Genomic DNA, 14,802 nt, shown 5'->3' on the forward strand with positions numbered 1-14,802 from the left:
TGGTACAGTCCTTGGTAGGACGATAATTGCATTTTAGTATGTAGCACGTATGATCAATTCAAAGACACTATACAAAATTTATACAAAAATTATGACACTTTTTTAGAAAACAGTAGCTGTCTGCTTTAAAATGTATTGCTTAGTTTCCTTTGCTAATATATGTAATAGAAAATTTTAAGAAATCGTGGCAAGCCGGAAAACAAGTCTAATGCCATGTGTTTGTTATGCTCAGCAGTCTGAAGCCAGTTTGATAATAGATTTTTCATATACAGCTTACAAATGTATATTCAACAATTGACTTCACATTTTACCTTTGGCATTGCATGGGCGCACTTTGTTATTCGGCTGTATCGCCTTTGGTTTCTACCAATTTTCATACGGATTTCTTTTCGTTGACTGCAAATTTTATTTTTCTTTTGACGCTTCGGCTTTACACAGGCTTCCTTCCGCTCACTACACACCCAAGAATGATAGAATATTTGCTGCATCGTGCTACTCACCGGTATTTATATATACATTAGGGTGCATCACTCATCATGAAAAAATGGTTACAGTTTTTTGTCGGAAATATAAAACGTATTATATTTTAAGACTTGTGCAAAAATATTTCGGAAAAATATGAATATGTACGTGAGCTGCACCTATTTGAAAATGGCTCCAAAAGTCGAATTTTTAATAAATAAAATTAGTTAAAAAATATTTTTTTTTAAATCATATCAGTTAAAAATATATTTCTTTTTTAAATCATATCAGTTAAGAATATTTTTTTTTTAAATCATATCAGTTGATAAAAAAGTTTAAGCTTAAAAGGTCCGCATACAAATTTTTAAAAATTGTATCAAGCAAATCAAAATAATGACATTTTTGGAGGTATTTTCAAACGAAAACTTAAAACGGTTCCGAAATATTTTGGCGGAAATCTTAAAATATAAATTTTTTTTTTTAAAACCGATGGAAAAAACGCATTTTTTTTATGATGCACCCTAATGTACCTACATACCCGTACACTCGCTCCCACTTTCGTCAGCGCTCTCACACCGCTACCATGCATCCTGTCTCGTGCAGTTGCAGACTCTAAAACAAAAACAACATCAACAGCAAAAATGAAATAAGTAAAGAGAATAAATACTACCTCCTAGTGGCTGCCTTGCGTCCTTCCTACTTCTCTCGCGCTCATCCAACAACCCTACATTGCATGACTGCATATCTGTCTGTCCGCGTGCTAGAATGCCTGCTGGCAGTGGCAGTCAGAACGCAGCACGGCATTTTACAATAGTTTAGTTTCTCATTGAAAACGCAAGCAAAACAATTACTTTGTCGTGCGCGTCGGCCGTTATGCCGAAAGTTCGCCTTTAACAACACACACAAAATCACAAAAACAAAAAACACCAAATTAAGAAAATGAAAATAAAACAAAAATGTGTTTGGAAAATTAAAATTTTTATGAAAATTCTTTGGGAAAGTGCAAAATTGGGGGAATTTTTAAAACAAAATTGAACATTTTATTCGGTGAACTTATCAAACTGCGCGCGCACGTACATCTTTACCAAAAAATAACAATTTAAATTCAAAATTAACTGAGATTTCAAAAAAATCAACTAATTGGATTGTAACTAACATTTTTTGGCTGATATGGCGGCGTTAGAAGTAGTTTCAGCGCTTCTGGCGACGCAACGCTGGCGAGCGTGAACTTTGTTGTACATATCCGAAGCGACAGGAAATGGAGAGCGCAAAAGAAGGAACGCAACCCACCCGCCTCTATGCCTCGACCATCAAACAACTGCCCAATGCTCAACCGCTCTGCGAGTTGTAGGCAACCGTCGTCTGGGCCCATGAATGATTAAAATAATGAATGTTTAAAATATTCTATTTATCGTTGTATCCTGCACGTTATTGTTATTGTTTTATTCACTTTGTGAACTAAATCGTTTTTGTTGAAAAATTGTTGTTTTTGGCGAAAAATCAAAATTTTTTTCTTGAAAAACCAAAAATGTTTACTACACTTCTGGAGTTGTGTTAAAAATTTGAAAAAAAAAGAAAACCAAAATTGATTTTTAATATTTGTTATAAATTGTGTTCTTACTAAATTTTTTGTTGAGTTGAATTTACGAGAAGAAAGGCTGCCGCAAGCACACACACATTGGGTAAAATTATTGGTAATAAATTGTTGGTAACATTGTTTAATTGTGAATCGCATTTATACCATATCGCCGCCACACTGACAGAGGCAACAACAGCCAAAAAACAACAGCAAATTCTCCTACTCTACACTTACTACTATGAAGCAACCATTCAACGGACCAAAAGTATTCGAATACCGAAAATTCCAACAACAACAAGGGCGAGTGAGTTTTGAGTAATTACCAATTAAATTTTTTGTTGGTAGTCATTGTACATTAGTGCGGGGCAATTTGTTTGGAAGATTTTCTTCGACTATGTATGTAAAAAAAAAGAAAAAAAAAAGTGAATTTTCCGAATAAACCGTGGGTCGAAATTAATTCAATTTCGGGCTTGACGAATTGCGAAAATAGTTTTTTCCTAGCAACGTTGAAATTTGCTATCATGTCGTAAAGAAGCGTTGAAAAATTATAAAAAATTAAAACATGTTTTAATGTGTGTTTTTTATAAGGAATTCATTACTGGACTTATGTTGGTTTTAGAGCCATAATTTCTTCGCCAAATTTGATTAGAATTTCAAGTAGACTACTCCTGTGCCCTACTCGCATGGTGATAACATTAAAAAAAAGACCCGCCGTAATAAAAACAGTTCTAAAATATCTAAATTAAAAAAAAAAAAATAATCTCATCTTTTTTTTTATTGGACTTCGCGATGAAGCGCGAGTTTGAAAGTTTCTTTTTTTCCATTTTCCGGAAAAAAGTTTTTGATTTTTAAGATTAAAAATAAGTCCATTTATTTTTAAAAATTTTAATTTAATTTTAAAGAGGTGTCAACCTTCTTCAAAATACTTTCGAAATAAAGCCTTTTTCACTTTCTTTCCTATGACATCATACCCAAATATGTCATTGAAGTAGCTGAATAAATTGAATTAGTCTTTTATGGGGGTGGCATCACCTTCTAAAAATATTTTCGAAAAGGCCTATTTAACTTCTTTTTTTACTCGTAATGTTTAATTTTACTTATTGACTAAATTTGATTTAAAACTATAAAAAGGTGGCAACGCTCTTAAGAAACGAAATCTCGAAACAAAGCTTTAGCTAGCTTATGGAAAAATAGGATTTGTCTTTAAAACCGGCGGCCGGCCTCTTCAAAATAAAGCACTTGTAACCCTTCATTTAACTTAATAATAAAATGGAATTTAACTTTTAAAATAGGTGGCAATCCTGTTTCGCTATAAATTTTATTTTTATTCTCGCTTGTTTGACATCCATATTGTATAATTTCGTTGAACTTAAAATAGATGATATATAATTTTTTAAGCTCTCTTCAAAACCTATACTACATACATATATGTACATACATATGTTAATCACGGTCATAGGCTATACGTAATGCAAATTTTATCCAAAGAAAGAGCAACAAATATACTTCAGTCAAAATTTTTCACATGCACATAGGGTTTCATTTAACATGTCAATTAAAATGTTTTTAAAATTCCTCAGTTGGTGGCAACCCTCGTCAAAAATATTTTCGAAATAGATACAGCTTTGTTAAAACCTCCCTCATCTGCCAACCATAGTAACATATATTATTTAAGTTGTTCACAAAATTGTTTCTGAATGTCCAAAAAGGTGGCAGCCCCTTTAAAAATATTTTTTAAATGAAACTTTCTTAAACTTCTCACTTGATACCAATAATAAAATATGTATTTCGTTTAATTTATTAATTAATCGATTTTAGATTTTTTAACAGGTGGTAACCCCTTAAAAAATATTTTCGAAATAAATTGTTTCGTTTGACACCCACATTGTTGTAATATTTTATTAACATAGCTTATAAATTAATTGATTTAAAAAGGTTCCAAGTCTCTTCAAATATATCCTATACATTAATCCAGGTTATAATCTATCTCTGTGCCAAATTTTATTCAAATACATCCAGCGGTTTTAGCTTAAAAAAGCAACAAACATACTCACGCACTCACTCATTCACAAATTTTGACATAATAGCAGGATTTATAATGGTATTTGGTAATTGGTTAAGTTGTTGTGGCAGACCCCACACGGCGGGACTCACTTAGCCATTAATTCGATTGTCCATTGTGTTACCACATTACACAATCTCTTTGAACGGTGACTGAAGATACTCTGTGTTAGAACTAAGAGAAGCGCTGGGTACTCAGAACAAAGTTCCGCATGCAGCTGATTTCCACTCCGTAGAGCTTTTAGGGACTGTTGATGAAATGCGCACCGAGCTACTTGAACCTTAGTATAGCGAAGAAGGAAGTGCTGAGATGATTACACCTCGTCTTCGAAACAGCTGCGGCAGTACTGATCCGTGACGGTATTAAGTGGCATCGCGAGGGTTCCTAAAGGACAATGCCCGGTCAGTTCACCTGTAGGAATGGAGAGCTGGCGCTTGGCCAGCTGCAGAAGCTCCCTTGGACCTTAAAACATTGCATGTCAGGGGTTTCGCCCAGCGCTCGCTGAGCCGACTGTGAGCCCATCTCTCCACTAGCAGGTCAAAGATTGCCAACGAAACTCCAATGCCCAAGAGAACAAGGGAAACACCCTCTATTGAGGGAAGCTGGGCACGAGACACTTTATACCTTCTGGTGCATAGTACGACCTTCGTCTTTCGAGGGTTTATAGCAAGTCCGCAGCTAGCACCCAATTTTCGACCAAGTTCACGTAGCCTTGCATAAGATCATACAGAGTGTCCAAGAACTTTCCTCTGACTATGAGTGCCACAGCATCCGCGTAGGCAATAACCTGGCATCCTCTTCTTTTCAGCTCTTCCAGTACGTCGTTTATCACGACCATACAGAGAGCGTGAAAGGACACCTCCTTGTGGGGTGCCTCTGCTAACTTTACGTTGGTCAGAGGCATTTCCCTATTCCGTTGTGAGAGTGTTGTCGTGCAGCATACGAGAGATGAGCCTAATTAACTAGTAAACTACTCCGTGCTTAGTCAGGGCTCTTACTATCCCAGGTAACACATTATTGAAAGCCCCTCGATATAACTACAAAAGCTTTGTTCTTAGGAGAATCCTGTATGACTTTAACAATTGTGTGCTAGGCAGATTCCTCGGATCTACCCTTTAGATAGGCATGCTGAGAGAGGCTCAATCGTTTTCGAGGAATCTTATTTCTTATAGGTCAATAAGTCTCTAAAAAGTTTTCCATAAGAAAGAGGAGAGACTGATTGCTCTGAAGTCCCTCGGAGATATATGAGAGCTTTTTTCTGCTTTTGTAGGATGAAGTGTTCTATTATTTATTTTTCAACTCAATAAATTCATAAATTTCGCCAACAATTTTACGAATCCGTTTAAACACAACAATATTCGGTTAACCAAATGAACTAATATTACCCAAATATCCTGATAGCGAAAAGGAACGGATATTCAGTTATTCTTTATTTCATTAGCTCTTAATTTATGTAGTTAAGAGTTCACTGAACATACCCTATCTGTATGTATTTGTCTGTAAATAGTATTAGGGATGTGCCATACAATAAATAAGATCGGTATTCGGATATATCATCGCATATTCCGTACACTACTGGCCCTAATGAATTACACGATATTTTTGGGCTGGGTTTTTGATGATTTTATTCGATTTTCTAAATTTCTAGCGAAAGCTTTTGGCAATGGTTAGTCAATAGCTCCAGTTATTCCAGTGATGTGGATATTCAAACGATAAGTAGACAAGGCAGCGACCGTACAAGAAAAATTTGATGTGCAACATCGCAAAAACTATAGAAAAAAGGTTTTTTCCTAACAGCGGTCGTCCCCGGCAGGCAATGGCAAACCTCCGAGTGTATTTCTGTCATGAAAAACAGCTTCTCATAAAAATACAATCGCCGTTCCGAGTCGGCTTAAAACTGTAGGTCCCTTCGCTTTGTGTGACAACATCAAGACGCACGCCACAAATCGGAGGAGAAGCTAACATATGTGTAAGCGCCAATCTGTTATTATTATTAAACATCTGTGTACGGCTTGCCGAAGCATTCGATTTTTTTATAACCACTTCGGGAATAGTTCAGAATCTTTTCGCGGCTAGTTTCGAACTACCGTCAACTAGGCCCAAAATTGTTCTGGAGTGGTTCTGAAAAGGTCGTGAACTTGTCCTGAGATGACCTCGAATAAGTATTGAAACAGTCCTGAAAGCGTTCTGTACTAGTTCCAAAATGATTCCGAAATAGTGCTGACCCAGTGCCGAAATGGGCCCTACTAGTCCCGAAACGAACCCGAACTTAGCCCGAAATAGTCTCCGAAACAGTTCCCAAAATGGATTGGTTTAGTTCTGCACGAGAACAAACGGCAATGTCAAGAACGTTCCCAAAAGAGAACCAAAGGAAAGACAGTAGTTTGAGCCGGAACAAAATGTTCGAGAACGTTTCTGTAAGGAACAAAATGCGAGCAAAACTATCAGGAACGTTTTAAAGGAGAACCAAAACAGATGACGAAAAGTCTGCTGAATGTGAGAACTTAATGTTAAGAATGAGAGGGGCGTCATCTCAGAAGTCCAGGACGAGCTGAAGTTCGAAGGTCACTTAGGGGTTGAAAACGGCGTTTCTGAGAAAAAAGTTTCAAACAAAAGATACGTATTTTTATCCTTAGAATCCGAATCTGTACTAAAAACATGCATATCTAATTCGAAAAAACGGATTTCCGGTCAGTTTGTCATAGTGTTGAAAATATCTAATCACATTTAAATAGAGTCCGACCGATTAATCGGCATCGGCTAGTATCGGCACAAAATTGAGCATCGGCATCGGCCTTTTTTCGCCGATTCTTTACCGATTCTTTGGAATTTCTTTTCAGTTTCTGTTCAGGTGAAGCGACAGCCAACTTCAAAAAACATTTGCAGAAAGCTCACAAAAATTATTTTTATGGAGAACACTGCCAGCAAAAAAAATTGCCAAAAATTAACGGGATTTTACAGAATGAAATGGTCTACAAAACTGCATACCCAAATTCTGATTAAAAAGTTTGAAATTTTGGTGAAAATAAGCAGAATTTTTCTAATTTTTGTACTAAGTTTGAAATTTGAATTTATAGGGTGTTTGTTGTATACCAGCTAGACTTTTATAAAAAAAAATAATAAACATTAAATAAAAAATACAAAATCGGTCAAAATATCGCAATTCTTTTATTTTGTGGACCACTATATGTATTTACATACATACCTAGCATACCTGTGAAATGAACTGATTTTATGAATTAATAAATTTATTTGTAATTTTTTATGGAATCGGCATCGGCCGATTCTTTCCCCATAAGCCGATTATTCGGCATCGGTACCTGAAAAAAAATTAGTACCCCCAAAAGATAGAGCATCCCCGATTTAGTAGGTAAAATTTTTGCGATTTTCAGTAAAAAATATTTCCCTACATTTTAGACAGGGTGGTCTAGGACACCCTGTATACATTTGTATGTACCATTTGTACGCTGCCATCTTGCTATGTACGTCGCGCATAGGATAACTAGTATCTCTTTAAAAATCCTTACTCTTTCCTTAACGATTCTAAGGGTCAAAACATAGTGGAGTGGCGACCAAAGCGAAAAGCTAGCATCGTGCGAAGTTTCAATAACAAATGTCTATGTATGCTTTGCTCTCACTATGCGCTCTCCCATTGAAACATATGCGTTTGAAATCGAGGCTTTGAGCGCCGCTCCACTAGGCAAAGAACATAGTGACTCGAATAATGGGCGACAAAAACAAACCTTTATTTTTCAATGTGGCAGAACATAGTGAAGCTTTGTGTGATATATTTTGTTCACGCTTCCATTCTTCGCCAATAGTTCAGAGAATATGTGTTCCTGTTTAGTTCTCTTTCTGAAAGTTCCTTAGACTTTAGTTCCAAATTGTTCTTCGAGAGAAAGTTCTTTAGGCTTTTGTTCCCGTTTTGTTCTTTGCCAAAACGTTTTGGAGACTTATACTCCCATTTTGTTCTCATAGAAATGTTCCCGAAAGTATTATTCGCATTTGTTATCTTTGGGAACGTTCCGTAGGGTTTTGTTCCTATATAATTCCCATTGAGAGTTTTGTTCTTATTTCGGTTTTGGTTTTGAAGTGTTCTTGGACACAAATCAGTAGAACGACATTTAGTTTCTATCACACCTTTTGTTCTCGGTCCCTGATAAAAACACAATACATTTATTTTATTTTTTTTTTTAACTAAGTTTCCAAAGTAAATTTGCTACATTCAAAATAGGAAAATACTGCCACATTTTGGCACTGCGCGGCCGGATAGTCGGATAACCAAAAATCGGCGTGATACCCGGCACATCCCTAGTAAATATCTATAAACATACACAGATATTCGTGTAACCGTGGTTAGAGCATGTATAATTATCGTTATCGCTTTCAGCGGTGCCCTGTAACATCATTATCGTCAATATGTAGATATGCACGAGTATATAGGCGGCTCGTTATTCGAATTTTACACATTATCATTATTGGCAGCATTACCTTCACCATCATTGACAGCACCACAACCACCACCATATCACCACCACCTCTTCCACCAGGGCATTTTTTTCTTCGGGTAAATTTTGTTTGCTACACATTTGTTTTTGAGTTCAATAGCGAAACGCCGGCTTTACTTTGCGCTGCTGCGCCGGCTTGTCATGTTTTTTTTTTTTATTCGTGCACACAATAACAACACTGGCAAAACGGCAGCAACAACTTTTATTTTGTATTTTGTATTTTGTCTACAAAATGGCGGGAATAATTCATGCATGCGTACATAGGTACATACATCCATAGCATTTGTTGTTTGGATGTTTGTTCCACCATTCTACATTTTACAAAGTCGTATTCGTGACCACGACCACGGCTACAACGACGACGACGATGACTCCGACGATGACTTCGACGAGACTAGGCTACTTTTATTCATTTGGCTGATTTGTGAGCAACGAGTGAGCTTACAATCGTTCGTTTGCCCATATTTTCTATAAAGTTATTGTTTTTGTTAATTTTTCATCTCATTTTATTTCTAACATTTTGCTGCTCTTTCGCTTAATTCCACTCAAATATTTGTACAAGTATTTAAACTTTCAATTATCGATATTCATAATTCAAATGTTCCAAACAATGATGCCGTATACGCAGGTACATATCGTTGGACACAAATATGTATGTATTTTTATGTGTAATTATGTAATTAGTAGCATTTTAAGCCCTGTTAAATGCTTAGCTACCCATCTTATTAGACAAACTATCATCAAGTATGCCAATTTTTTACAAATAAAAAAGCTCAATGCCGCTTGTTAATGACTTTAAATTTTTTAGGTATTTTTCCGAAAAATTATGAATCGCCAAACTCTAAATGACCTTCGAACTTTAACTCTTCGTGGACTCCTGTTGAAAAGTGCTGAAAAAGGCTCTGCCTAGAAAAAAAGATTCAAACAAAAGTTGCGTATTTTTGTTCACAGAATCCAAATCTGTAGTAAAAACATATATGTGTAATTTAAAAAAATGGACTTCCGGTCAGTTTGACCCACTTCCGGTCCAAACCGGAAAAAAGTTTCATACAAAAGGTATGTACTTTTGTGCGTAGAATCCGAATCAGTGTTAAAAACATGTAATCACATTTAAAAAATGGACTTCCGGTCAGTATAACCCGTTTCCGGTCGAAACCGGAAGTCGGTAATACGATCAAAGGATAGAGCATCCTCGACTTGGTAATTCACTTTTTTCCGAATTCCAGTAAAAACATTTTCGTCCATTTTAGAAGTCCAGGACGAGTTGAAGTTCGAAGGTCACTTAGGGGTTGAAAACGGCGCTTCTGAGAAAAAAGGTTTCAAACAAAAGTTACGCATTTTTATGCTTAGAATCCGAATCTGTACTAAAAATATGCGTATCTAGTTTGAAATCATCCCTGCACGCGTCATAACTTCATTCAAAGTACAATGGGCAATTAACAGTTTTGAGCCCTACAAAAATGCCTTTGAGTAGACGTAATACTCCCGGCCTTGCTCTAGAAGGCTACTCACCTGGTGGTATCAGGGTTGTAGGCTATATTTTTAGAATGTTTGAAGCTGATCTATGTGCCGGTACTGTGGCGAGAAGCGAAGGTTGTTTTTATACCCAAGACAGGCAAGAGCAACCCAGTTTTCTCAAAGTAATACTGGCCCGTAAGTCTGACGTTATTCCTCCTAAAAATGCTCCAACAAATTATTGGCAAAAATTATTGACACTCACATCAGGGACAGACACTCTGCCGCCAGGCATCTTGGCCAAGACACAACAGAGACTGGACTACACTCGTTAGTACAACACATTTAAAAGGCTCTAGAATATAAAGAACATACTTTGGGGTTATTTCTGAATATTTCCGGAGTTTTCAATAATGCCTCAAGTGAAGCTATTATGAATAGCATCGAATCAATAGTCATAGAACCAGCTATTTCATTTAGGCATGCGGAGGCACACCGCATGGTGGTGTACTCTCACCACTATTATGGTTACTAACTGCCAAGAAATTGGAATTCGTTGGAAATCATCCAAACTACTGGCGTCTGCAGACGACAAAACCGTAGTATTTAGAAACAGGGAGGAGTCTAGACACTATAAGTGTCCTGAAATTCATAGACCATTGAGCATCTCGAGCATGCAGACAAAACAGACCTAAATCGCTTCACAAGAAGATATAAGCTCCCGGTGTGAAGACCCCGGAGGGGCTGTTTAAACATCGCGGGTAGACTTGGATAGTAAGCTGCTATGGAAGCGAAAGAATGAGTGAGGTAGGCCAGTAACGACCTGCATCCATAACCATACATGCAAAAGAATGTTGGGAGTTGCTTGGGATCTGTCGCCTGCCCTGATGCATTGGAACTATTCTAAGGCGCTTTGGTGTGATTGAATGCTGCAATCATTTTTGTATTAGTGAAATGCCTTTGTCGTAGTGAATCGTACAATTGGCTTATTTCGTCCATCTAAGAGCGTCTCCAATTCTCTACCGGCTTATGGCCGCTTGCATTTTTTATCATTCAAGTTTCTGCTAACAAAAATAATTGAAAAACTAACTCTTTGGACAAATTTTTTATGCTTTTGTTTTACTTTTATGAAATGAGTTTTTTAACTTTCTATAGTTCTTAGATTATAAAACTTCATATTCTTCTTCTTCTTCTTTTTTGGCGCTGTAACCGCCTAAGCGATTTTGGCCGAGTTCAGCAAAGCACGCCAGTCGTTTCTCCTCTGTGCCAACTGACGCAAATTGGAAACGCCAAGTGAAGCCAAGTCCTTCTCCACCTGATCTTTCCATCGCAGTGGGGGCCTCCCTCCCTCAACTTCATATTAGAGGAGTAAAAACCTGAGTTTCTTAGCAGAGAAAAGGGGAAAGAGTTTATCACTGTTGTAAAATATACATAAATTCCTGTTTTCCTTTTAGCGAAAAGCACTAATATCAGATACAAATTCAAGCACTTGTAAACATTTGCAATATTGATACCTTCATTAAGAATATTATAAGATAATTTTTGCTAAATACATACATACATAATTAGTAATAAATTTTTCTTTCTTCTCATTTTAGGTAAGTTAATTAAAATGGAATACTGTGGCTTTTATGTTTCTAGAAAATAGTCTGGTCTCGAGTACTTTACAGCATGTTTCTCTCCAATGGTAAGCGGCCAGCTTCAGGCTATCAGTTTAAGTCCATGTGGAATTCCATTCGCAAATAGATTTCTACTGTAAAACGTTCTGAGAATGTTAATGCTAAAAAATTTAAAAGTTTATGATGTAAATGTCAGATCGACTCAAATGGCACTAGTGTTGCAATTTCTAAAGACCTTTTGGTGACCCTCGTATTTCGAAGTATTCAATAGATTAACAAATTCATAGAAAACACAATAATTCGTAATACTGGCTTTAAATCCACGAAAACATGCCGCTTTCAGCTCCTTTGTAAAGGTCAACCTGCGATTTTTAAAGGCTACTCTATGATTTTTAATTACTTTGAATAGTTGTAAGTAAAACACCCGGCCAAAACGACAGAAGTAAAAAATTTCGCCGAAGGCGGGCTTGGAAAATGGAGGTGGATTTTTTTTCGTATGTTGCACTGCTTTAAAACAGAGTAGCTTTAAGTGCAGTTTTAGCCAAACCGGTTTAACAAGGAATTCGAGAAAAATGAAAACAATGAGAAATATATATACTACATAATACATATGTACATAAGAATGGGAGTGACTGAAAGCGTAAGAGCTGGTTTTCACTAAGTCATATTTTGACTCAACTCGATCTCCTTTATCCATACCTTTCCCGATTGATTATATTATTAGCCAAAAACGGACAGGCAGCCGAATTAGCAGTGCACATACACGACTGAGGTCCTATTCTGACCTAAATAAATAGATAGTACGTTTTTTATTCCGATTTGACAACAAATGTCATTGAATTTGACATAGTAGCCTTAAGGTAATTTATTACAATTTTCGGATAAGAATCTAAATACATATACCAGTCAACAAAAATTTACTTATCGAAATTTATCGAGTCATCGAAGTTTATAGTTTCAAAATGTATCGGGTTATGCATGTTGATTGAGTTATCGAAAATTATCGATACTCAGATACTTTGTTGGTCAGTTATCGAGCTATAAAAATCAATCAGTTTATCGAAATTTGTTAAGTTAATGAAATTTATTAAGTTATCGATATTTATTGAATTACCAATATTTAAAAGTTAATTAATATATTAATATTTAAAAGTTATCGACTTTTTTGGGTTATCGAAATATGCTGGTAGTTATCGAATTTTATTAGTTTATCAAATGAAGTTTTGGGAATTTTCTCGAGATTAGCAAATTATCAGATTTTCAAGGATTATATAAATTTTATCACTATTTATCGATTAATCGATTATTACCGAGTGATTAGAATGATTACATTTAAGTTATCAAAGTTTGTCGATAGGTATCGAGGTTAATGAAGCTATCAAAATTAATCGAGTTATACAAATTTGTCATTAAAATGGAGCTAATGCAGTTGTCGATATATATCGATATACATAGATATGTAAATTTCGGAGATATCGAGATATGTACATATGTAAGTTTGGGAGCTATCGAAATATATCGAGTTCTGGAAACGCACATTTAATGAAATGTATCGAAAGCTAACAAAATTTTTAGAGTTATCGAGCAACCGCTCCCCTTGACCCACGTCGATGGGTGTGCGTCAATAATGAGAATTGCATTTTATTTGATTCTTTTCAAATTCCATCCAGCCATATTGCCATGTGCAAGACTCGAAAGACAGCTATTCGTCAGTTCATCAAAACGCGCACAAAGTGACAAATGAACTAGCAGTGCAGACATAGATTTGTATGTAGTAGAAACACGCTTACCGTAGTTGCATTTACATGCCTTTTATTAGCGCCAAGCTATATACATACATACATATGTACATCTACGGCCATGTGAATCTGTGCGTATGTTCATTTGTATGATTTTATATGTATACATATGTACGTACATATGTATTTCTCTTTGTCGCCAATAATTTATTCCATTTTATCAAATGCACCTCATGTACATATGTATCAGCTCATCAGCCTGCGAGGCTACAAATCTTCAAATCCCACATACATAGTATGTATCGTAAGTGCTATCATCCATGCACTCGTCCGCTGCCGCCTGAATGCATTGCCACTTTTTTGCCTATACACACATATACAGTAGGTATGTGCGTTTGTATGTTCGTAAGTCGCATGTGAACATGCCCCGATTGCTATTGCCGCTACACAAATGTGTTTTACATACCACCAGCAATTGCAATAGCAATAGCAACGACAATAAACAAGAAAAAAAATGCAGCAACAAAGCACCCAGCGCCGCCAGCCATCATCTTCATCATCACCAGCGCCAGCAGTAGCAGCACAGCAAAAGTGTTTCAGCCCAAGCTCACCCCTTTCTTCGATGTCATGGCGCCGTCGTCGCATGTGTGAAATTTTCAATTTCGACTATTTTTTTCTCAAGCTTTTTCCATTTTTTTCGCAAGATTTTGTTCTATGCACTCAAAATTGTTTCTTCTTTTTTTCTTATCTCATGCGTGCATTGATTTTTTTTCATCCTTGTCTGCATGCATGTGTTCGTGTGTTGTCTGCGACCCCCTGATTTTGACAGCGTGAGTAAAAAGTTTTTCCAGTGTCACGTTTTTTTTTGCTCTGCTTGCTCTGCTTGCTCTTTTTCTTTTTAAGTTCTATGATTTCTTGTGTATGAGTGTCGCATCCTTTTCGTCGCTCATCGTTCATCAATTAGAATCCCTATTTGCTACGCAACATTGCGCACCCAAACCGCTCGAAATATCGCGGTGGCAGCCACACTGGCTCATCAGTGGCTTGGTTGGTCGCTCATTGTCAGTGCGAGTAGTCGAGTCATCTCATTGTCAGCGCTCCAGCCAAAGCCTCAGCTTACTAGTACTTGTGTGCTATTTTTTTTTGTAGCCGCTTGGCTGCTATTATTCCTTTTGTTGCATGTACGTAAAGCATACAAATGTGCATTTTTGTGGTGGCAAAAAAAAAATTTAAAAAACGAAAATAAATACTAAAAAATCTATGTATCCACTCATTTGTGTTCTTTGTATGTGTGTTTTTTTATTTATTCTTAGTTTTTTTTCGCTTTTTTTCTTCTCAACTTTACGCTGTGTAGCCACATTCTGTTCTGTATCTGCTA

The 14,802-nt window shown here is 36.4% G+C and overlaps 1 protein-coding gene and 1 long non-coding RNA gene across 5 annotated transcripts in view; one reads left to right on the forward strand and one right to left on the reverse strand.

Moving 5' to 3' along the window:
• LOC118743582 overlaps positions 1 to 1,600 on the reverse strand; it is a 49,454-nt gene extending 47,854 nt beyond the window's left edge. The window contains exons 1-3 of the long non-coding RNA XR_004993478.1: positions 1,133 to 1,600; positions 1,001 to 1,074; positions 312 to 453 (exon numbers count right to left, since the gene is read on the reverse strand). This is a non-coding gene — a long non-coding RNA (uncharacterized LOC118743582). The remainder of the gene's footprint in view (positions 1 to 311; positions 454 to 1,000; positions 1,075 to 1,132) is intronic.
• Positions 1 to 14,802, forward strand: part of LOC118743508 (transcription factor E2f1) — a 279,469-nt gene that overhangs the window by 153,461 nt on the left and 111,206 nt on the right. The window lies entirely within an intron of this gene.

The sequence above is a fragment of the Rhagoletis pomonella genome, unplaced genomic scaffold (assembly GCF_013731165.1).
Source record: "Rhagoletis pomonella isolate Grant_MI unplaced genomic scaffold, Rhpom_1.0 Rhpom_scaffold_00001, whole genome shotgun sequence".
NCBI classification, from domain to species: Eukaryota; Metazoa; Arthropoda; class Insecta; order Diptera; family Tephritidae; genus Rhagoletis; species Rhagoletis pomonella.